Raw genomic sequence first — 25,995 nt, 5'->3', positions numbered from 1 at the left:
GGTATTATAGGTTACCCAAGGATTGTTTCTTTTGTTCAAATGTCCTGCTGCTGAGCCGTCTGTGGTGTCTGCAGCCTCTGATAAGCTGTCTCAATTGTTTCCATTGTCCAAGTTACTGCCTATTGACAAGGACAGCAGAACCATGGACAGGCTGGGTAAGAAGGTTTATACTTCAGCTACCCTAGCTTTTAGGGCAATTAATTATCAGGCCCATATATCTGGGTATGTGTTGGCTCTTCTTTCTCAGGCTTGTCAGCTATTTTTCTGATCTTCCAGACGCTGAGAGTAAATTTTCCACTCTTTCCTTGCTAGGAACTTCCTCCCAAGCAGTTCATAAGCAGTTCATCATTCTGTTATATGTAGTTATGATGCAGCAGATGACTCTTCTAGGGCTGCTGCTTTTGGTTCAGTAATGAGGAGGTATTCTTGGGTTAGGCTTCAAACTTTACCTGATGATATTAAGGCTAAGTTAATGGATGCTCCACTGGATAATCAACTTTTGTCTGGGGAGGTTGCTACTGGTTTGTTTAAGGATCTTCAGGTCAAGGGGATGGCCTTACAAAAGCTTAAACACATGTTTGTTTCTCCTGTGCCTCAATTCCAGAGAAACTACACTTCTGAGTCAGCCTTTGTTCATAGGAAATCTTGCACTCCTGCTAAAGGTAAAAAGGGTGGTAAATGGGCACCCCTGCTAAGGTCACTCAGACTGCAGGGATTCAAAATCCTTCCTTTCCTGACAAACCAGTTGCTGAGTGACTATTCGCCTGTTCCCAGCCACATTTCTTTTTCTCTTTGCTTTCCTCTTGCTCTTCTTATTTGGCTTTGAATCACCAAGGATTCTTGGGTTTTGTCAGTCATTCGTCAGGGATACTTCATGATGTGGATATCTCTTCCTCCTCTTATGGGCATTCCTCAGCCTCCTCAGGAACAACTTTCTTTTCCCCAGAGGTTCTTTGAGATGTCTTGTCTTAGGGTACTATTCAAGAGGTGCCTGAGTCCCTAAGGGGAAGGGGTTTTATTCAAGAATGTTTCTAGTGCCCAGAAAACAGGGTACTTGGATACCGATTCTAGAACTCTCTCATCTTAACACTTTTCTGAAGGTGCCTTCCTTTTGGATGTTGTCCCTTTAGACTCTTTTTCCTCTCTTCCTCCCTCAGGCCTTTCTGGTGTCTCTGGATCTCATGGATGCTTATCTCCATATTCCGAGCCATCCTCTTTTCAGGAAGTTTTTTGCATTTCTCTGTTGCTTCCTGGCATTTTCAGTTCTGTAGTTTGCTCTTTGCCCTTTCTTCTGCCTCAAGGATGTTCAACAAATGCCTTACCCTGTGATTGCTTTTTGCAAACTTCAATGATCCAAATATTTCCTCACTTGGATGACCTGCTGATTCAAGCATCCTCTCCAGAGGTCCTTTTGCAAAATCTTCATTTTGCCATTTATCTTCTTCAGATCCTGGAGTTCAAGATACACTTCAAATAGTCTTCTCTGACTTTTTCTCAGGATCATGTCTTTCTGGATTGCAGGATTCAGATAGTGCCAATGCTGGCATCCCTGCCTCCTTCAAAGGCCTTAACTCTCATTCCTTACTTTCAAACTCTTCTTGCCTTGGCCTTCATTACAGTCAGGGAGTTTCTGGGAGTTCTGAGTTTCATGGTTTCCACCATTCTAATGCTCTCTGTACTCCAAATGAGGAAGTTTCAGTGGTTTCTGAAGTCAGTGTGGCTTCAACATGCACATCCTCTAGACTTTACAGTTCCTCTTCTTCCTTGTCTCAACAAAGAACTTCTCTGGTGGATTCGGCATGTGACTCTGAATACAGGGCTTCCTTTTCATCCCTCTCTTCCCTCACAGGATCTGTTTAGAAAAACTTTAGATTTGGGATGAGGAGCAGCTTTTGGCTTGCTGAAGGTACATGGAGTGTGGTCACCTCTTCAGCAGAAGGAGAACATCAGCATCAAAGAAATGAGAGCTCTTATGCTGTCTCTTCTGGCCTTTCATCCATCACTCTCCAGGGTATCTCAAGGTATTCACATACAATAACACAGTTATGTGGTATATCAACAAACAGGGGGCGGACAAGATCTTACCTTCTTTGCCGACTGGCATTTCTAGTATAGGATCTGGCTGTCAAATATCAAGAAACTTTTCAGGCAGTTTATATTCCTTCAGATCAGAGCATTGTGGCAGACAGTCTGAACAGGTCCTTTACTCAATCCCATGAATGGATGCTTCACAGGGATGTGTTTCTGGACATTGTTCACCAGTGGGCTACTCCTCAAGTAGAGCTCTTTGCTTCCCCTCTGAACATTCAACTTCCTCAGTTTTGTGCCAGAGTCCTAGATCCTCTGTTGTGGAATTTTAGGTTCATAGGTTTGTAGATTAGTACTAGGCTAACTGCCCTTGTGGGCCATTTTAAGCCGAGCCAATTACCCCAAACCCTGTACCTCATGTCTATAAGGTAAACACCTTAACCATTATGCCAACCTCTCATTTCTTGGAAGGGGATGTTTCTTTACGCATTCTCTCCCCTTCCTCTCATTCCAAATGTCCTGTTCAAGATTCAACAGGATGCTCCCAAAATCTTGTTGATAACTCCCTTTTGGCCGTGAGAGCACTGGTTCCCTCTGCTTCTACATCTAGCCAAGGGCAGTCATCACAAGTAACCTCACAGGGTGGATCTATTCACACAGACAAGACATCTCTCACCTGTCCCCACCTGTCCACGCTTCAACTGACACTGTGGTTAATAGGGTTTTGTTTCTTCATATGCATCTTTATTCTGAGGACGTGCTGCAGATCCTACAGGAGGCCAGGAAAAAGGGTCTATATTATATGAACGAAAGTTCATAAAATCAAATGCTGTAAACAGCGAAAATGCCGGCCTTCAATTATATATAACAACTCCAAGATTGCACTACAGTGAGGAAAGGGCAAATTTCCCGATCTTCACTATACCGAGATCTCACAAAAAACACATCAATGAACAGCATTTTTGCGTATACAGCCATTCGGTATTTTGGACTTTCATTCTTCTAATAGGAACCCAGGAAACCTACTACTAGGAAATCCTACTTATACAAATGGAAGAGGTTTTCCTTGTAACCTATGGATGGTCCTTTGGTTCTCTCTTATTTGTGTGAGTTGCTCAATGCTAATTTGTCCTATTCTTCTACTAAGACCCACTTATCAGTTCTTTCTGCTTTCTGCCCCTCCTTTAGATTCAAGGCTAAGCAACTTCTTAAAGGCCTCCTTAATATTAGACCTTTCAGGAAGCCTATTCCTCCTCCCTGAAATCTTAATTTTGTTCTAGAGAAATTGACTCAGGCTCCTTTTGAGCCTGCTGTTTCAGCTTCCATGCAAAATTGTTCTTGGAAAACAGTTCTTTTGTTAGCTCTTACTTCTGCCAGATGGGTGTCTGAGTTGCAAGCCCTTATGGCTTGTCCACCTTTTTTGACATCCCATGAGGATAGGGTAACCTTGTGTACTATTCCTTCCTTGATGCCTAAGGTAGTTAATGAGTTGTCACTTAATCAGTCTATTAATCTGCCTACGTTTTTCCCCTCTCCACAATCTGACAGTGAGTGGGTGCTGCATATTTTGGACGTGCATAGTCAGCTCAGATTTTATTTGGATAAGACTAAAGCTATCAGAAAATATGATCAGTTATTAGTTTCCTTTCATCCAAGATCTTTAGTACTGGCTGTTTTAAAGCAAACTATTTCTTCTTGGATCTCAAAGGCTATTTCTTTTTGTTACACTTTTCATAGGGACAGACTTCCATCTTCTGTAAAAGCTCATTCTACTAGAGCTGTGGCTTCTTCTGGTGCTTTTTTTAAGGGTTTAGATACTGATTCTATTCTTGAAGCAGCTATTTGGACTTTTGTGAATACTTTTACCAAGCACTACAAGTCGGATGGTTTATCCAGAGCTAGAGCACTTCATGGCCTCTTAGACGGCTCTACTGCTGTTTCCTCCCCCCAAAGTTCTTCTTGAGCTTCGGCAGTCTCTCATAAGTGATGAATACTGCAGTGGTGAATGTAAGGAAAGAGTACAGTTGTGTAACATCTTACCACAATGGTAAATGTCCTTGCCTTCACTGCTGCAGTATTCACTGCCTCCCTCCACCCCCTAGTCTTTTTCCTTCCTGGATGTGCAGGTTCTCTTTGGTTTTTCTTAGACTGGTGTTCCTACTGGGGCAATCATTTCTGGTACACCTGAACATCGCCTTTTTGCCCTATGCTATGTGAGGTGTGTTTGGGTGACATTCAGCATACCTTAAAGCAATGGCAGGCTTTGGTAGACTGGCCGGATGTTGGGCTTCCACAGCAGGGAATCCCATAACTGATGAATACTGTAGCTGTGAAGGCAAGGACGTCTACCGTTTGGTAAGAGTTTACACATCTGCACTTTCTGCAAACAGGGTAAGATTGACAGGTCACGCATTCTCTAAAATATATTTCACAAGCCAAATCCATTCCTTATTTGAATGTGCTGCTCTTACTGATAAGTTTCTTAAGATAGAATCAAGAAAGGATATACAGAATTTTATTTTATTTTTTTTAAGCTGGTTATACCTCCTGAAACAAAAAGTGGTATGTTGTCTTGATGATGAAATTTTACAGTCATATGCATTTCAGGCTTAAAGCACCATTTCTTTGCCTGAAGTACTGTATCAAAATATTTTACTAACAAATTTCAATGTAGAAAAATGTATGGTAATCAAACTGTTTATACATATGGCTAGTTTGCACCACTAATTTTGTAGTAATTGTTTCTTTGCACATTGGGGCATGTACACAAAAAAGGTAATCTCCGAGTAATCAGCATGGAAAGAAAATCCATTCCTATGTGAATATTACTTATTTTTAAAATGCATTATTTATATACTGTTAACTGTCATATATTTGAGGATTTTTAAATTAAAAAAGGTTAGCATATCCTCCTACTGATATGAAACAATTCAATTTAGGTGTACACTGGAGCTTAAGCTGTTGGTGTTTATATATGAGGATGCTGTAAAGTTTTCTTCATGTCCCATTTTGTATTTATACTTAAATTGTTTCAAATCACTACTCAGTTTTTCATTTGTTTCAGGGATATAGAGATCGCAGTACAATTTTTGCTTTTAGTCAATTGCATTAACATTTCACTTTTTTGGAATTCAAAGGTCCATCACACTTTCTTTTTTCTCACAGTAATGATAATAGAGTCAAAGCTATTCAGAAAATGTCTCTGTGAGAAAGTAAAATTAGTTAATGTTGATTTTTTTTTTTAATTTTATTTTACATTTGTTGACCGGGATAGTCCGACTGGATGCATGTCCATTTTCAGCGGAGGCCCGGGGAGAAAAGCTCCAAGGGTAAGCAGATACAGCATTACATAATACCAGCATTACATATTACAAACAGACTATTTACAGGGATTACATAAGTAAGCAAGTTAAACAAGTTCCACAGGTTACAGTTAATCCTGAGCACAAGTCAGGATTAAATTAAATTACACAGTAAACTGGTTAACATATTTTTATACATTCTAGAGAGAGTTATCCAGGCTTGATACATTGACATAGCCAGTTAAGTGACAAATGTTGTTTGAGTCTAGTTTTAAATTGACCTAAGGTGGAAAGTAAGGTAATATCAGCTGGAAGAGAGTTCCAGGATCTACTTACAGAGTTTGCAAAGAGAGAGTCACCGGCTGTGTTATTAATTTTGCATGTCTGAATTAGTAGTTTGTTAGAGGATTGAAGCGGTCTAGGATTGTTATAGGGGGTGATAATATTTTTAAGTGCAGGAGTATTGTCCGGATTACAGAGATTTTATAGGCCATAATCAGTTGGTTATACTGGATTAGGCTGGGTAGTTCAAGCCACCCAAGCTGATTTAGATTGATGCAATGATGTGTCCAAAAAGGCAGCCCAGTGGCAAACCTGGCAATGTGGTTGTAGCAAATTGAGAGTTTGTTAAGGACAGTCTTGCTTAAATTCGAGAGTAGAGGGGATGCATACAGAAGGGTTGAAAGAAGGTGAGAGCGCGCTATGGCAATTTTAGCTGGGGCTTTTATTCTGTAAAGTGACCCTAGTTTTTTATTGATGGTTTTGATAGTTTAGTTAACATGTAGGTCAAATTTTAGATTATTGTCTATGATGACACCTAATAGTTTTGTAGATGGGTCAGGGGAGATTATTGTGCCATCATTTGATTTTATGGTAAAGGTGAAAGCGGTAGACTTACGTGTTGGCGAAAATAACAGCATTTTAGTTTTTTTGGGGATTTAGGATCAGATGATGTTCAGAAAGCCAGTTTTCTATTGTATTAAAGGTGGTCTGAGTAGCTGACCATAACTCTACTGGAGATGTGGCTGAGAAAATAAGAGTAGAGTCATCAGCATATTGGATACAGCTGACTTTTGGGATGACAGTATAAAGGTCGTTAATGAAGATGGAGAACAGCAAGGGCCCTAGTATAGAGCCTTGTGGTACTCCAAGGGTGTTAGGTAGAAGGTTAGAGAGTTTGTTCTGCCATAGGACAGCCTGCTGTTGACAATTCAGGTAGGCTTGAAACCATTGGAGGGCTCCAGTATCTAGACAAAATGTTTGCAGGGTGTGGATTAAAAGTTGGTGATCAACCATATCAAATGCCTTGGAAAGATCCAAAAAGAGGGCTGAGGATATATAATTATTGTTGCGATTATGGTTTATGGTGTTAGTAAAGGCTAGGAGGGCTGAAGTAATGCTGTGATGAGGATGGAAGCCATGCTGAGTGTCTGCCATAAGGCAATTTTGGATTAGGTGGTGCATGAGTTGTCTATGAATACATTTTTCCATAATCTTTGCAAGTGGAGAGAGTATAGCTATTGGCCTATAATTGGAGAATTCAGTAGAGCTGCCTCCTTTGTGAAGTGGGATTACATAGGATATTTTCCAGATGGTGGGAATTTTAGCTTCTACTATGGTTCGATTGATTAGTATTGAGACAGGGTAAGCAATAGTATCAGCTGATTTTTGTAGGTACTCGGCAAGGAGTTGATTAGCAGAAAGTGTAGTGGGTTTTAATTTTTTGATCAAGGTACAGATAAGTGAAGTGGCAACTGGTTGGAAGCTGAACGCAAGTAGGTTTCTAGGGGTGCTACTTTCAGGACCAGGGGAGCTAGGAGGTAGTTGGATAGCTAGGGCTTGAATTGTCTCAGTAAAAAATTGGTTAAAACTATCAGAAACATTTTCAGGGGTTTTATCAATAGTAGCAGCAGGGATTGGGTTGAAGTTTGTCTAGGATGTAGTAGATTATTTAAACCTGCCCAAGACTTCTGAGGGTTATTTTGATTTAATGTCTGTAAATTACAATAATATTGTTTTTTGTCTTGTAAAATTGATTTTTTGGTTTTGTTCCTGGATTGCCTGTATTTAATGTGATCTTGAGGGTCTTTAGAAGAACGCCATAAAGCCCATGCTTTGTTTCTAAGGGTAATTTTGAGTTTAGACTCTATAGAAAGCCATGGTGCAGTTTTTGCCTTGGTTGTCTTTGAATGAACAGGTGCATGCAAATCAAGGATCTCAAGGAATTTGTTGTTAAAGTATGCCAATGCTTCCTCTAATGGGAGGTGTTTTAGAATAGACCAATTACATGAGTTTAGTTCTTGTTGGAATTTGGCAGGGTCAAAGTTTTTATTGTTTCTAACCTTTCTGAGTAAGGGTTGTTGGGAATGAATGGTTTTGTGCTTAATTACATATGTGAGAAGGTGATCGCTTAGGCCATCAAGGAGGGTACCAGAGGTGTACATTTGGGGGTGACTATGAGTACCCAGTCAAGTATGCTTTCTTTTTGGTTGGGTTTACCTATCCTGGTAGGGGTGGATATAATTTGTGTAAATGCATGCAGGTTAATATGGGTGGTTGGGGATTCTGAGGAACAGGTGCCCCAGTCTATATTAAAGTCTCCAAGTAGTAGGATTTCTTCGGGGTAGTGACATGATAGCCAGTGCAGGATATATTCAAGTGTAGATATATTGTTACCTGGAGGAATGTACATACAGATGATATTAATGCATTTATTTTTATTAAGTTGCAATTTGGTGGCAAGAATCTCTGAGTTATTAATTTGAGGAGGTTGTATTGCATCTATGGTGACATTCAACTCAGATTTATAGAGTACAGCTACCCCACCCCCTTCCTCGAAGCATGATCCAGCCTGTGTATGTTGTACCCAGGTGGTAACACTTCATTGTCTTTAGTGTTAGGTTTTAACCAGGTTTCAGATAAACAGAGAATTTCAGGAAAGTGGACATCCTGAAGTGCATGCAATTCATGTACCCTGTTATTAATGCTTCTAATATTGAGATGACAGACTAGGAGAGAGTTAGTTGGCCTATTAATTGTAGGTTTGTAGCTTAGATTGCAAGTAGAGGGGGTATGTGTATCTGAAGTGTGTGGGCCAGGGTTGGGGTGAATATCACCACCAAGTATTAGGTTGAGTCTATACTTGGTGATGAACTTCAGGAATTTGTTTATTAGTTTGTGGTAGTGTTTGGATCTAGAGCTAATGTGCCTGGAGTTGAGATGTTGATAGACTGAACAAGATGTTGGATAGGATCTGGTTCTGTAAGTATGGTTGAAGGTGAAGGATTTACAGCTGGGGTAATAGTATGGCCTTTTGGGACCTGAAATCCCATGAGAAACTGGTTTTCATACAAGGTAAGGAGGTATGGTGTGAACAAGAGAGGTATTAAAGAGGAGTATGTCATTATCTGTGATTCAGCTAGTGAGTTAAGGAACTGTTTTACCTGGTGATGCAACACCAGAAGATAGAGTGGTGAGGTAAAGGTACTGGAAGGGGGATGGGAGAATGTCAGATGAAAGCTAATAGGTGCTATTAAAATGTAGGTAGTAGAATGGGGGTGGGTGGAATTATCCTAGATGAAAGCAGATAGGATCTAGAAAGTGAGGGAGTGGCTATAGTACTATAAATTTAGAGGTACTGGGGGCGGGAGGAAATTGGGGGCAGGGAGGGGAGCGAAGAGAGCCCGAGCGTAGCAAGGGCGAACGTAGCAGGGCTATTGCAGTTTACAAGGTTTCCTAAGGTGTCCTAAAGCTATAAGGTAAGCATTACGGCTCTTAATGTAAGAGTCAATTTACTTCAGTTACAGGGGAAGGAGGCAACCACTCAAGTAGAAACAAAGAGCCCTATGACTGACCAATATGGTGACCTGTTTAATTACAAAGCACTGTAAGTGAAAGCTTAACAAATGCTTTTTGTGTGTGCAACCTACTCTGTTTAAATGTTGAGAGAAACTGATTGCAGTCCTGTAGACACCGTTTTGTAGGGAACTGTAGAATTCAATCTGTTTAAATGTTGAGAGAAACTGATTGCAGTCCTGTAGACACCGTTTTGTAGGGAACTGTAGAGTTCAATCTGTTTAAATGTTGAGAAAAACTGACTGCAGTCCTGTAGACACCGTTTTGTAGGGAACTGTAGAGTTCAATCGGTTTAAATGTTGAGAGAAACTGATTGCAGTCCTGTAGACACCGTTTTGTAGGGAACTGTAGAGTTCAATCTGTTTAAATGTTGAGAGAAACTGATTGCAGTCCTGTAGACACAGTTTTGTAGGGAACTGTAGAGTTCAAACTAAGTCACACCAGGTCAGCCAAGGGGGGAAGAGAGAAGGAAATCCTAAGCACCTAGATTTGAAAATGAAAATGAAAAAATGATGTATCATGATAAAGTACAGTGGCAGTAACGTTTACAGTTTTCAGAACTGTGATTACTCCTCTGTAACATATACCTGTAAAATGACACAGTATAGTTATAACACAAGATCTGTTTATGTGACTGGGTATTTTCATTGGAAAATACTGATTCAGGAGAATGGAGCTTGTCTGCAGTGGCAGCTGCAATGGTTTCTTGTCTGTTTGTTTTGCAGACAAGACAACTGATATCATTTAATATAAGAAGGGCATTTTTCTGGGATTACATTAAGCAGGTCAGAGCAGAAAATCATTTTCTGTTAATCATACTGAAGCAAAATCATTCTGGGCAATATGCACACATGATGATGAAATGTAATAGAATACTGGGTACATAATGCAGACACCAAACTCCTCCATCTTTCCACTGTACCAGGTACTGTCAATGCTACATCTGGATGATTTTATATAGTTCTGGAAACCATATAAGGGAAAGGAATTAGGCTGCCGGAGAGAATACATGCACTGAAATTGGTCTAGAATGACTATGGGAGCTGAAATATTTTGTGTGTGTGAATACCATAAAACTGGGCATGTTCACATTAGAAGTAAAAGACAGGAGATTTGAGTACACCAGATTTCTGGAGTGCAGATGAAGGAAAAACACAGGTTGAAAAGAAAAAGATGGATGGGTAACACTTGAGTGTGAAATAGCTCATAACACTATTTAATTATCAAAACTTCACAGAGAAGGTGGCAATGCCACAGACCATGCATTCTAAAACTGTGCCCCAGGGTATGACATGAAAGGCATGGGAGGCTGCCCTGTGAAGATTATGAAATGAATGATTGCATGGCAGGGAAGGACATATTTAGTAGTGCTGTCTGCAACATGTCACAAAAACAATAAATAATATATCTTCTTCTGCTAACAAACATTTGTGTTCATACCATATCTGTTACTCACATTGCCTGCATGCACCTTTTCCATTAAAAGCTTGTATCATTTTTGTTTTTCAGTTTCTGACCCAGTACTAGTGCTGATTTGCACAGTATGTTTGTGAGAAGCTGGTGTTGTTCTTAAAGATGATATAGGTGAGCATGGGTGCAAAGCTGAATGACACACACACCTCCAAGGTATATATAATGACTTCTTTGGGGCTGCAGCATACATATGTGGATATATCACAGAGTATAATGGCATACCACATGGTCAGCTACAGTGCTACCACATGCGTAAGCAGCACAGCAGTGCGAGGTCTTTTACCATGTCTGTAGCCTGTGTTCTTATAAGCTACAACTTTTACATGCCATGTTTCATACAAACAGGTGCATTTATTATTGCAGCTGTTACATGCACAGCATTAAATGCTTGAATGCATTACCAGCCATAGAAGGACTTTTTTACAAATATCTGCCAGTGTTTGCCCATTCAGAAGTAAAGTCTTCCAGGATGAGCTTGATGTAGTGTGTGTGTGTGTGTGTGTGTGTGTGTGTGTGTGTGTGTGTGTGTGTGTGTGTGTGTGTGTGAGTGTGTGTGTGTGCGTGTGCTGTCTTACTTTCCTTCTACTGCAACAAGGATACTGTATCAAGAACAATCTGTTATTGTGTTAGAGTAATTACTACTGTGGAGTATGATGTATAATTGTGGTTTGTACTATTAGAAAAGCATGCTGTCTCTGTGTGGAGGAGGCTGTCAGACATTCTGGCCAACTGGATAGCTTGTAAACTGTAACAGAAAATAATGTAAGCAAAATTGTCAACCATATCAAAAAGGCTTAAGAGAGAAATTAGATGCATGAAAACTGTCCAGTGTCCTTAGGAGTTTCCCTTCCAATTAAAGAAAAAAGTATCATGCAAACACTTTCAGAATGTTATGCCTTGGTGAATTTAGTTTTATACGACAGAAGGCATTTTCTGTCTCTTTTTTCCTTATATCTAATGGAAGATTTACATGTATACATTAGAAAGATTTCAGGCAATATATTTTTTATTTGGTGACTCTAAAATGTAGGCATCACTGCCTGACTTAAAAGATGGATGTAAACTGGCCATGGATTTTTATCATTTGGAACAGGGCATTTGAATATCAAGTGAGTCCTTTCAATGTTGCATTTAAACTAAAAGGAAAGTAGGCAAGCCTTAAAGTTAAAAAGTGCTGGATGGAAATCCCCAACTAATCTGAACTAGTGTTCTGCAGAGGGTGCATGTTTTTGTAAATGTGTTCATTCTTTTAAATTTATGATATTACTGTCATTAGCATTTAATTCATGAAATAATGCTGGCTGAAATAATAGAAGTGAGTTGATTTTTCAACAGGTTATCTAATATTTTTAGTGTCACACATTGATTCTTTCCCATTACTAAGGAACTGGTGAGGTTTGGTAAGCATTATGTGTGTCTGTAAAGAGCAATATGTTGAGAACACTTTTCCTCTTTCTCTTGATATGCCACTTTTGAACTTGTATTCATGGTGGCAAGATAGGGATAACTGCCATCCTTATGCACTTAAACAGTTTCTTGTCTTCAAGTTGAGTAAACCATGGACCATGATAGATGCTTTGCTTTTGCTGCTTGGAGCTGTGACTGTGTAGTCAAAATGGTATCTTTGTGCATAGTCTGTGACCACAACTAATAGTTTTCTGAGTCCTGAAAATGTAATGCCTTTTTTGTATACTTCCATTTAACACCCATAGCTCCGTATAGTGTCCAGACCTTTCTTGGGTCTATCTTTTTAACTAAATGGCTTACCACATTATAATAGGCAGAATTAGAAAGGGTAGGGATTTATTAATAAAATGACACTAAGATTGTTAATCTAGGATGCCCTGTAGTAGAAAAGCCTTGATTATATTATGCTTTTTAAGTAGATTTTTCAGAAAATGCTCTGAAATGCTAGTATGCGTACAGGCTGTAAGAGGTGCAACATTCTACACCATAAAGCTGTTATTGAGTTAAGGATAGTTCTGATCTTAAAACTGATGTGCCATTGAGTCATTTAATGCTTGATGAGAAGTTATTTATTGATGTTGTCCTTTAACAGTAAATTTCCTAATTAATCTATAGTAGTAGCATAGAAAAGTATCTAGAATCCTCAGAACGAGCCATTCTTGATGTGTTAGAACAAGTGTGATAGATGGAACAGTGCATCTTCTGTTTGTATTCGTGCTCTTTTTCAGTGTTTTTTTTACAAAATAAACTTTTAATTTTCAAAGCTCTTTAGTTTAGTGTATGCCAGAATGTACTCTAGAAGTAGGTCAGTATGCTGAATTGCACATTTAAATCTTTAAAATATATATTTTTTTCAGGAACCCGTGTAATAATTATGATTATTTATTTGACTATGTTTACTGTAATGCTGCATGCACTGAGGTATAACGTTGGTTGTTTCTGTGATGCTTCCCATTGCACTGTTATTCCTGGAAAATAAATAAATAAGCACATAAGCAAACAAACAAGGAAATAGGCAAATAAACAAACAAATGAATAAACAAACAATTTATTTATTTTACATTTGTTTATCAGGAAGTTGTCTGACTGGGCAGGGCTGCCCGTTTTCATTGGAGGCCCAGGGAGAAAAGCTCCATACAATAATAACATACAATAATAAAAATCAGTAGTAAATACAGTATAAAATACAGTGCTAAAAAGAAACAGTAAGCAGAGGTAGCATAGACACTATCATACAGTTATGATGACAGACTAATACAGAAAATATGGGATTACAACAATTGCATCACTTGCAAAACATTTTATAGTTACCTGGATGTATATACATAGTTAAGATTATGCGTGTAGTAATAATAGTGTCAAAATTCTTGATTAGTTTATACTTTTGGGAAATATAGTCAAGTATTTGTGTTCAGTGGTGAATATATTAGATGGTAGCACCAGTAGGCATACAATGGTGCACAGTAAACTATAAGAGTATGCAGCACTAATACTGCTAATGTGCATTATGTCTCCTTTTAGGGTCTAGTAGTACTGAAAGAGATATGTTAGATGAGAGAAAGGAGGTGTGTGTAAACCAATCAAGCAATAAGATATACTTCTTCCATTGAATTTGGAGATAGGACCTCAGTTTGAGGATTTCCATATTTTAGTTTTTATTATGAGTGAATGAACTGTTCTTTGGAATTCTCTTTATTTTTCACCAATGGTCCTGTTACAAAATTAACCATTTGTTGCCAGTCATACAGATCCAAGCAGGCTACAGGCATTTACAATGACTACAAATAACAAAAGCATAAAATAGAGTGTTTCAGACTAACACACACACACACACGCACACACACACACACACACACACACACACACACACACACACACACACACACACACACACACACACACACACACACACACACACACAGATGCAAGCGGCAAGAAATATAAATGAGAAACTAGAAAAAGCAGGGATAGAATGGAACCGTAACAGGAGTAGAAATAAAGTATATTGTGTGGATAAAAAAACATTGCAAAGGAAAGGGAAAATACTGTATAAAAAAGGAGAGTATGGACTGAAAAAAAAAGATGTCAGATACTAGATGACTGGATTACTAATCTTTACTATTAAATCATACGGAACTTGTTTTCACTGTTCTTTGATTGTCCTACATAGAGGGGTACTAGTAGTTCAACATGGTTTTGTGTGTATCTTATACCAGTGGGGACACTGGAGCTGGGAAGTGTTGTTATATGTGCCCCTATTGTTAGATGAAAAGTAGAAAGTGCGTAGAAGACATGTATTATGAAGGTTGCTGCATGTTTTGGGATTGTGGGAGAAGGCCATACCTCCTGACTAGACTTTGTCCTTAGAATTAAAAACTCTGTTGAAATCAATACATTTTGAGAGAAGAGGACAAGTAGACAGAGAAAAATGCAATGCCCTTATGCTGGAGAGCTAATCATCCTAGAAAAATAGTTTGCAAATGATGACAGGATAAATTTGAGTATCTGGTAAATGGGACAATTATAAATTTATTTATTGGTGGAAGGCATATATTTTTCAAAGGTAGATGAATTGCATTTATTTATTTTTATTTTATTTGCACTTTGTTGACCAGGATAGTCCCTCTAAACCAAAGACCTCTTTTTCAGGAAAGACCGAAGGTGGTATATATACTGAATAGTGGAAATTTTGGGCATGGCATACGTAAACCTTCCCTACTCTTTTCTGCTAATTGCTGAGGGATCCTTCATATCACAGCTACCACTAATGCAGGCAGATTGACATTGGTTTAATGTCACATGTGAAGGATGGCACACTCAAGAGTGTAGCACCCACCTTATGCTGCCTTCCGTATCAGTACTGGAACATTAAACTATGTACCTGATCCTGGAACATAACCCACACCTTTCTGATTTTCCAGCACCAAAGGCATGTGGGCTAACTGCTGAGCTACTAAGACTACTAAGACAGCAGTAAAATTATGTTGTTTTCAAAGACTTTTGCAGCTTAGTTTTGCTAGCATGAGAGCGGTATAACAAGATGAAGAACATGCTTAAGAAGTGGATTTATGATGCTTTTTACAGTAAGTATAACAAAATTTGATGGGGGAAATGTAATTGTACAGTATTGGAATGATCTTTGCATAAATGAACAAATGTTTGTGGGAAGAGATTTATGATTGCAGAAACAGCATATTTAAAAATGTGATATTCCCTTTGCCAAAAGCAGAGTAAACAAGTAAAAATCAGCTTATAGGCCCCATATTAATTCTAGCATGGTGACCCAGTAATCACTTTAATCTCGCTGACATTCACTGGAGTCTGCTTAGAAGTGAATAAGGAAGACTGCTTGGCAAGGTCCTTATAGATCAAAGAATAATTGTAACACCTGATGGTCCTAGTCTGCTTTCAGCAATATCAGTAGTGTAACAGTAGTATTTTGTTATGAGTTGTTACTAAGACCACACTTTAGGAAGATGAGGCATTCAAGAATAGACTCACAACATAGTCCTCTAAGAAGTTCAGAATAACTACAATCATTTGCAAGAGTTCTAGTTCAACAAGTGCCTTGGTTCCTTTAGCACCATTTTAATGGTTTATTGCAATCTTATTTTGGCTAACAATTATGGGCCTAGCAAAGACAACTCATTCCCTCTGAATAGCCTGTCAAAAATGATTGGAGATATTTCCCGATCATCCTCTGGTATAATATGGGCGGGGGGGGGGGGGGGGCTTCAGGATTGTTATAGACTCAGACTAAGATAAAATTCTGAGTGGATAGTAACTCATTCAAAAATATGTCAGAGTGTTAAGGAACACTCTTAATGACCTGCAGCTAGTAGATATTTGAAGGATAATTAATGCTATATTACATGAATATATAATTTGTTCACTGGAGATAGCTGATCATTTAGATTTTTGGCTGGCTATCAAGCAAATTATTACCAATGTTATAAAGTATACTATAATACCATGTGCACTTTCAGATTTTGCAATGATAACTTTAAAGTTTTCACTCAAAGAAGTCCTGTATTATCCCCACCCTAGAGATTTGACCTTTACAGTTAACCATCAGGCAAGTAGAAGGGCTTTACTGTTCAGTACTCTTATAGTTTAGAGACAATGTAATGTCCAATCACTAAACATTTTTGCCACATGGAAATTATTTAAATGTAAGTGTCAGTCATTCATGAGAGATTTATAGAAATGCAAGAAAGTGATTCAAACAAATAAAATATATGAATTGTTGAAGAGCTCAGTCACTTGGAGAAAGAGCTCAAAGTCTGACTTTATAAGAATAAAGAAATTTGGTGGTTCAGGAACTTAAGAGTACTAAATATCTATGGATATATGAAAAATGTGAGTGCTTCAAATGTTTTACTAGCAATAAATTAATGTCATATGTAAATATCAGGTAAATCAGCTCAGCCAATGATTGCTATTAATGAAACCTGGTTTACGTTCTGTAAGTCACTCATTTCCTGATAGATTTCCTCACTTTCTTTATGATTAATTCTCTCAGTTCCTGTACTAGACTATGCAGCAATGCCATTAATAAGTTTATTTGCATGAATGTATTTTTATCTAATGTTATATGTTTAATATCTGTATTTCTGTGTGACAAATGTCGACTCATTCATGTATATATAAAGCTTGTATTTGTAATTATAATCGTTGTTACATAAATCACTAAACCAAAAAAAGCACAGTCCTGTTCAGTCCAAATGAACACAAGCGGACAATTGCTTAGCGCTTTCATTCACTTTTAATTTGTGAACTTCCTCAGAAACAAAAAATGCCCTACCCAAACTTTCTTTTATATCTAAAACAATTGCTTGACAGGAAATGACATAACTTACAAATCAAGTACAAATTTTTAACAAGTTACTCATTGGAGACAACAATAATGTAAGTAATGCGCTTAACGAAAGCTTTTACATGAACACCGTAAATTGTAAAAAAGCAATTTTTGACTTAGAAAAATACTTGTACAAACATGTGGCTCGATTTAGAAATTCAATATCTAAGTGAATGCACAAAGTGGAAAATAGTGCCACAAGGGTTACGGACTGCCAAATTTCCGAATTGTGTTGTTCTGGGAGATGAATTGAGTAAAACTTTGATTGACTTATATAATGAGACTGGTTTAAAAATGATGGGTATTTTGGTATTGCACTACACTAAGGAATTGAATAAAATAAAAGAGACTATTAGAAACGTGGATGAAAAATTTAAAGGTTACGGCTGTTTCTGGAACTCTATAGTGGCTTAGAGGCCAAAGTAGAAAGACATAGAGCCACAATTATTTCAAGAAAACAGTCAAAACTGAAAAGAGATATAAACTCTTACAGGTCAAATCCAGCATATATTGCATTTGACAATAGACAAGTCATATGCAATATAAATGACAGAAATTTGGTTACTGGGCAAGGATGTACTCAATTGACTGGTAACAATGACAACAGGGTCCCAGTATCAACACTTGGAAGAGATTCAGAAAGTACACCAACGACTAGTAGTAATAACAATGGGAAAGATGAGTTTATATCCAAAGACACCTTAGTGGTGGACCAAAATACAATTGACAATGACAATAGATTAAGCTACGCACAAGTAGCTTGTACTGAAAACACCTATAGTGGTTGCGATGATGGCCCTTTTATGATGAAAGGGCAAGGAAAGAAAAGGACTACCAAGTGGTACAATACAACACAACACAAAGGGAAAGGGAAGAACAGAAAAAAAGGGGTAAATGAAGAGACCACTGATAGATACAGTTTGGATATAGGCAATTTATCAGATATTAACTTGTCTGTAGAATTGAAAAATGTGTTAAAGAAAGGATTTTCATTCATTCCTTCAGTAAAAATGAACATCGGAAAACTATTGGTTGATTTTAGATTATACCTAAGAAAATTAAACTTAGTTACATCATGCAGGACATTTTGAATATTACAGATATGAATTTAGGTAATAAACTTTCTAAAGCTAGTGCATTCAACCCTCCGTTACAAACCACATTACACACTTTTTCATCCATATGTGAAAAAGAATTTAGAAAAATAAACAATTTTTCTGATAATCTTACTATTAAAGAACATCAGGCTCTGAAAGATATAAGTAACAACAGTAAAATTAGAACAATGAGAGCAGATAAAGGAGGAAAAATTGTTATAATGAATACATCAGATAATGAAAAGGCTATAGAAAATATGCTCAATGATAAAGCTGTTTATCAGCGAGTCAACAGTGGAGAGAGAAAAAAAAGTTACAATAAGATAGATGTAACACTTTTTGACACGTTTAGTCAAGGAGAGTTAGACAATGACAACTATTCCTTTGTACAAGTAGAACATGCGAAGGTAGCTACACTATTTGGGATTCCCAAAATTCAAACAGATAGCAGAAACCCTCCATTTAGACCAATTATCTCGGCACAGAATTCCAAAACTGAGTGTATTTCTATTTGGTTAGATCAAATATTAAATCCTGTTGTTCAAAAATCTAGATATTATTCAAGAGATTCTTGGCATCTGTTAGAAATTCTAAGAAACTACAAAATACCAGAAAAGACAATTTATTTTGGTACTCTAGATGTCAAGTCTCTTTACACTTCTATTGAACAAGAAGCAGGTATAGAATATCTCAGAGAATATTTGGTAAATCACATTGACTTTACTGGAGTAAAAATAAACACTATATGTGACATGATGGAGTTGGTACTAGCAAATAACTACTTCAAATTCAACAAGGTTTTTTATAAACAGATATCTGGTGCAGCTATGGGGGCAAGGGTTGCGCCATCCTTTGCAAACTTGGTTATGGCAAATTGGGAATGTAAACTTCTTAAGCAGCATCCGAATTTTGAAAAAGTGCAAATATATTATAGATTTATAGACAATTTGTTTTTCATTTGAAAAGGAAACCAAGAAGAATTCATAAGTTTGGTACAAGATTTAAATACAACAGAATTTTTAGAATTCAAACTAAGTGGTTTCGGTGAGTCTATAAACTATTTGGATTTGAATATTCGAATAGATAAAGAGAAAAACAAATTTGTAAGTAAGATCTGTAGGAAACCAGTGTTTGCCACCAATATTTGCATAGGGATAGCGCCCACCCACAACACATGAAAAAGGGAGTTGTAAAAGGGCAGATCATTCGTTTAAGTAGGCTGACATCAGAAGATGATACATATATGGAAGAAGTGCAGTTCTTAAGGAGCCTTTTTGTTTCCAGAGGATATGACACTAAATGGATAAAACAGATAGAAAAGGAAGTATTGTCCTTGAGAAGTGGGGTAGCATCTCCCATTTTACATTCTACGGATATTTTGGTAGGACCAACACAATGTATGAAGTCGAAAGACACAAAGGAGTCAAAATATAGTATCAACAGGGATTATATGATAGCTTTTCTACTTCCAATAGTCAATGGAATGTAGTATATTAAAAGTATCATAGAAAATAACTGGAAAATTTATTTTAGGTAATAAAGATTTGGCGGACAGACTAGGATTCAAACCCAAGTTTACATACAACAAAGTTTCAAATATTAAATCTATGTTAGAAATGGGAAACAAAGACACTGCCAATTCAGTAATGTTAAGAAGTAATAAAAAAGGCACTTATGCTTGTCACAATTGTAAACAATGTAGGTTCATAACTAATTCTTCATTTGTCACTCTCAGTTACTATAATATTACTTTTTGGGCAAAAGACTACTATAATTGTAATAGTGAACAGGTAGTATATATAGCAACATGTTTGTCCTGTGAAAGTTATTATATAGGAAAAACAATAAGAAATTTGAAGCGAAGAATATATGAACATAATTTGACAATCAAAAAGAAAGACAAGACCAACTCATTAGCTAGACATGCACTATCATGTACAGACTTTAAAAACTTTGAAATTTTTGTATTAGAAAAATTTAAAAAAGAATCTTTAAATGGGGATATTAACAACACACTAGAGTGCAAAGAGGCATTTTGGCAGTTGTATTTAGGTGCAGATAGTGCACCTGGTCTCAATGAGACTATAAATATAATTTTTTTTTAAAAATATAAACATTCATTTAGTATAAAAGTACTCTATGAATGTTTATTATTAACATCATTTATAATGGGTTTTACAAATGTTTTAAGTATATGAGCAACTTGTATAAAATTTGTACTTCATTTGTAAGTAAGTTATGTCATTTCCTGTCAAGTAATTGTTTTAGATATAAAAGGAAGTTTGGGTAGGGCATTTTTTGTTTCTGAGGAAGTTCACAAATTAAAAGTGAATGAAAGCGCTAAGCAATTGTCCACTTGTGGTCATTTGGATTGAACAGGACTGTGCTTTTTTTGGTTTAGTGATTTATAATCATTGTTACATGTTACATGTGGAGCTTTTCTCCCTGGGCCTCCACTGAAAAAGTATTTTTGCCCAGTCTGACTCTCCAGGTAATCAAAAGTAAAACAAAAAATAAATAAATAAATACAAATGTAAAGAACATAGTAAAAATACCTTTATTCTTGCCACTGAGGATCAAAATAAGATAATGTGTAGGCCCATATAAAACAAATCAAGTTCTGAGAGACCCTCTTCTCCATCTTAGTAATGCATGCTAACCATAACCTAAAACCCAACATAACTTAAAAAAGTCTTTTCCATAACATTTGACAAATATGAGCTGAATATGGTTGGGTTTTGGTTAGTTCTTTGGAAAAGGAAAATTGTTTCCTTTTTTTGATGTACGGAGTGCCAATTTGCTTTATGTTCAATGCAAAGAATCTTCAACATCATGTTTTGTCGGATGTTTTGTATGTTGACCAAGTAACATGTTGACTAATCAATATATGTATATGCGTATACATATGTGTATATATATATATATATATATATATATATATATATATATATATTTGGTTTAATATACTGAATCTCACAACAAAATCTATTCAACTGCTCGAAATGACATTTTGAATTTCGTAATGTCACTTTTACAGAATGTCAGACATCATCACTTCAACATCTGCTTTGAACTTATTTGAAATGTCAGGAGGTGACATCAGACCCACAGGCAGTTGTGCTGTTGCTGTAGGAATTGTACAATTACAACACAAGGTTTTACAATTTTGCAGGGGGTCAAGGCCCCCTACAATGCCCATATGGGGGATGTGACCCCCACACCCCTTGCATATTATATATAGCAACTCTGAGATAGCACTACTGTGAGGGTAAGGGTAAATTTCACAATCTCCACTGTAGTAGGATCTGTTATCAGAATGTCAATTCCATATTAGCAAATGCTCACTACCATTCACTAATGTGGTTTCGAACATTTACGGATCAGCATTACAGAAACTGGTAAACATGCATTCTACCATCCCAGTTTCACATAAGTGCCATTCTGTATTTTTCAAGAGATGGAGAGAGAAATCAATTTGTGTAGTATGAAAGGTAGCAGAAAATACAATATAAGGATTATTTGTAGGAAAAGATGGGAAAATAGAATGAGAACTCAAAATGATGAAGAAAAAGGATAAGGGCCTATAGGATCATTATGCAAAACAGGTTAACATAAGAAAATTACACTTAATTGCTGAACGTGAGGCTTAAACTTTTCTGGGTGTTGTATAATTGATTACTAAATAGTAACAATTTAGCAAAGTTCTCATATGCAGTTACATGTATATTATTTTGTTAGAAGTATCTTTAAATCTTTTCTGAAAATAGGATAAATGGTTTAAGATCTAAAATTGCTAGACAGAGCAGTCAATGCTGCAGGAGAAATCTTTGAAAGGGCTTTTTCTTCCAATAGGCTTTGAAGTGTGCATGCTGTACTAATAGCATATCTCTGGCAAATAATTTATATGCAGGAGGTGATCAGTAACTGCTTCAGAGTAATTTAAATGTGAATGAGTTAAGAAGAATAGTGACCATCTTATTGACAGGTAACCATTTTTCATATCACAAGGCCCACTGGACACAGACCCTTTTCAGGGTGAAACACAGACAATGCTTGGTAAAATTACTTACTCAGGGTCACACAGTAGGCAAACAAGGGCTGAGAGAATCAAACCCATGTGCCACAAACACTTTAGCTTGCTACCTTAATCTCTCTGCCAACTGTTATAATCATTACTTCATGCATTGGAAAAAACAGATTTCAAACAGCTTCCTATTGCTCATGACTGTGCTGTTTCTGAGCAAGACATTTTGCAGCTCTTTTGTGCCCCTCGTGGATACTAAGTCCTTGTCTGATGCTCCCACTGCGAAGATATCTTTTAGATACTCAAAATTTTTATTTGAATATACTTTCTCATTTTCTGATCAAATCATCTCTGCTTGCGAATATTCACTCCCAATTTGGAACTACTGAATCATGTCAAAGATTCTGCCACTGCTATCTCTAAATGTACAATGGCAGTCATGATTCTTCTCCAATTTCCGCTGTACAGGAGTGATATTCTGCTTAACCTCAACCAAACAGTTCTGTATATAGCAGGACTGTATGATCTGTACCAAGAATATCATATAATATCCAAACCTGTGCAATTGTATTGACTGAGTTTTCATAAAATATATGCTAACTTATTCCGAGTTCTCTTGCACTCATCAACGATGCTACATCTTCTTTATCTACCCTTCTCACTTTGTATCCCCCCATATCAGGCTTACATATTTCCAGTGCCTATTAAATTCACACTCTCTTATTACCTGCAAAGATGTGCTATAGATTTCACATGCTGTAACCTTCACTGTGGATTTTTTTACCTAGACAAATCAGAGACCTGATTTTATCCCTAACTTCAAAACTGCTTTGTGAGGTCAGGTCTCATCCACAATTAGGTAAGCACATTTCCAGCTTCTCATGAGACATAGCATCTTGTGCCAAGTATTCCTGGTCTTTTCTGTTGTATAAGGCAGTGTATGATGACCTATGTTGTTAATTTATTAGCTCTAAAACTACCTGTTTATGGCCTAACAATGTTGTAAAAATGTTTTAGTTCTCTTTATGTTTTTGTATTTTTATTTGTTTTATATTAGGAATTTAACCCCTCAATTCTCATTTGAGAATGGACCATGGAATTGGTGAGCTACCCACCAAATGAATTTTAACTAACTGAATAAATATATTATAATCCTCCCACTGTTGGATGAATAGCTTCATTGACTTAACAGCAGAGAAAGAGTGGCATCTGTCTTATATCAATGTTCTAAAACCTTTGGTAAGTTTGAAATCAGAAAATTAACCAGTGGTGGGAGTAGAGTAGCATCAAATACCATTTATCAGCTTAATCATTTTTATCATATGCAAATAGCTAGTCTGAATACTTCTCCCATGTTCACCTGTTTTTTGTCTAGCAAGTCAGATAGAAAGTGCACTGGTCATTAATGGATTTAATTCTAAACCATATGTGTTGATTTTGCAAGCACTCCCATGTTCATGTGCATATCTGCAAGAGTATCCACTTTTCTCCTGTATTGTAAAGCTGGAACTACTGCACTGACAGTTTTAAGGCTTAAGTTAAAGGCTAAATTCATGCTAGTGTGTACATGCAACTGTGGTTTAGAGTGTATTCCTATCATTGTAATGGTGAGAGTGCTTATCTGAGAACATGACTGGCATTAACTATACTTTTCTTCCACCTAGGACTGGCTTATTCTCTGTGTCCTTGTTTGCTGGATTAAGCTCCAGCCATGATGACCCACATGCAGATGAATGGTTTTATGAAACATGTCTGGATATTAATCAAGAGAACTGGAAGATCTTTACTATGACTGCAGTTTTTTTGTAACTAACCTAGTATAATGGTTCACAGCTAAAAGGGATAACACAAAACATCACCATATAATTTATTGACATTTATAACTGAAGTTCTGAGAAAAATCAAGCTAAAAACACATTTCCAAAAAGTAGATGTACATAAGAATTACTGAGGAAAATATATCAGTCAATACCCTCTGACGTGTATTGTTGCTATAGTGATGTTACCATGAAATAAGTTGTATGAATGATTGGTTTTGCTCCTTACAACAAAAAAATAATTGCATCTCTGTTTCTTTTTTTCTGTTTAATCAAGCATACAAACAGTAAGTGCATAGATCTGGCAGATAATCAATACAATGTAGACAGAAGCAAAAGCCACAACATGAAGAGAGCTTACCTTCTTTTATGTTGAAGATGACAAAGAGGTACACATTTTCTCATTTGAAAAGAATTACAATAATTTGGAACTTCCAATCTTAATGTAAACTATTGCTCTGAATTTAACGATGAGACAATGGGAAGTGATCGTATCATTAGCCTACCAGCATTCTTACCATAGCTTTAATACAAAATTCCAACAAAGAAAAATGTTGTCTGACCCCTTTGCCCCATTGATGGGAAAACAACAGCAAAGGTGGTGAATTCTTGGTTGCCCAAATATCATGCAATTAAAGTTCATATGTAACTGGTGATGTGCCTTCAGTAATACAGTTATGATGCCTATGCTATAGCTGCTATAAAGTTTTATTTTATTTTGAAACAGCAGAAACCATATCTTATTTCAATGTATGTAGTAGGTTGTTTGTATTGATTAATAACATAATTTTCTGTAAAATCAATGAAAAATATGTTAATCTAACATCAAGTCTACCATTTTTCTTACCTATATAATTAGACTTAAACTATAATGCTATTGGAATATATTAGATCATTGTCACTGACTGTGACAAAGGAAACTCAGGTTTAATTAACATTGCCATTCTGAGGTCTCAGCCAGGGTGGGACAGAGAAGAGAGCTCCTCTATCTTGAGTTTAGGTGAGATTTTAGCCAAAGGACTGATTGTAACTGGTGGAAACCAAAGTGAATACTCCAGGGGACTGTGCATAAATAACTTGCAGAGGAAATTGTGCAGGACATTGGATAGTACAGCTAAAAAAGCCCTATTTAGTTGTCATAATGGTGTCATATAAGGATGCTCTGATCTTTTCTTATTGCTGTATTGCCTCATTGCCTTTGTTTATATTGTCAATAACCTACTTTATTGTCATCTCTTGTTGTACATGGTATATTTGTTGTTGTTTGTATAAATCACTGTGGAGCTTTTCTCCCTGGGCCTCCACTGAAAATGGGCACTTTTTTGGCCCAGTGGACCATCCCGGTAAACAAATGCAAATAAATAAATAAATAAATATCCTACTGATTACATCTCTGCCATCCAGATTGTGGATGGACTCCCCTAATTTGATATTACACTTTTGCTTCATGTTAATAGTACCATGATTAAAAGTTGTCTATATTTTTGCTATTTTCACTAGTTATGTTTTGCTTTGTCCATAATGCTGGAGTAAATGTTGAAAGGTTGCATTAAGGAATTTCCAATTTTAAGAAGAAAGGAGAACTCTGGTCCAAAGGGTCAAGTCAAACAAGCATCAGGGAAGGTGGATCACACCACATTAGTCCAATCAGAGGAGAGTCTTGAATGCACATATGTGGCCATTGTGTTATTAGTAGGCTCACCATGTTACTAATGGGTGGTAGCCTTCATAGTGAGGGTATAGTGACAGGCACCTGCATAAGGAAGGATTGTGCACCTTCAAAGTGATGCAGCTCAATCATTTCTCGTACTCCGAGAGTGGAACTATGCTGCCATCAGTGCTGCAATGACATTAAGTGCACATTGTGCCATTATGGCTGCCAGTAGCATCCCCCTCCCCAGTCAGCTATCACCCTCATACTAGATGAACCCCACTGTGATAGAAATAAATAAGTGTGTTTGTCTAAGAGGGAGCTTTATGCTTGGTAGGCATCTGGGCAAAAAAAAGGAACAAAAAAAGACAACAATGCTATGAATATAAATGTTCAACATACTTGCTATTTTATAATTATTTA

This window comes from Protopterus annectens, chromosome 3.part1 (genome assembly GCF_019279795.1).
Source record: "Protopterus annectens isolate FY-2018-M chromosome 3.part1, PAN1.0, whole genome shotgun sequence".
NCBI lineage: Eukaryota > Metazoa > Chordata > Ceratodontiformes > Protopteridae > Protopterus > Protopterus annectens.
Note: the sequence above shows the minus strand (reverse complement) of the source record.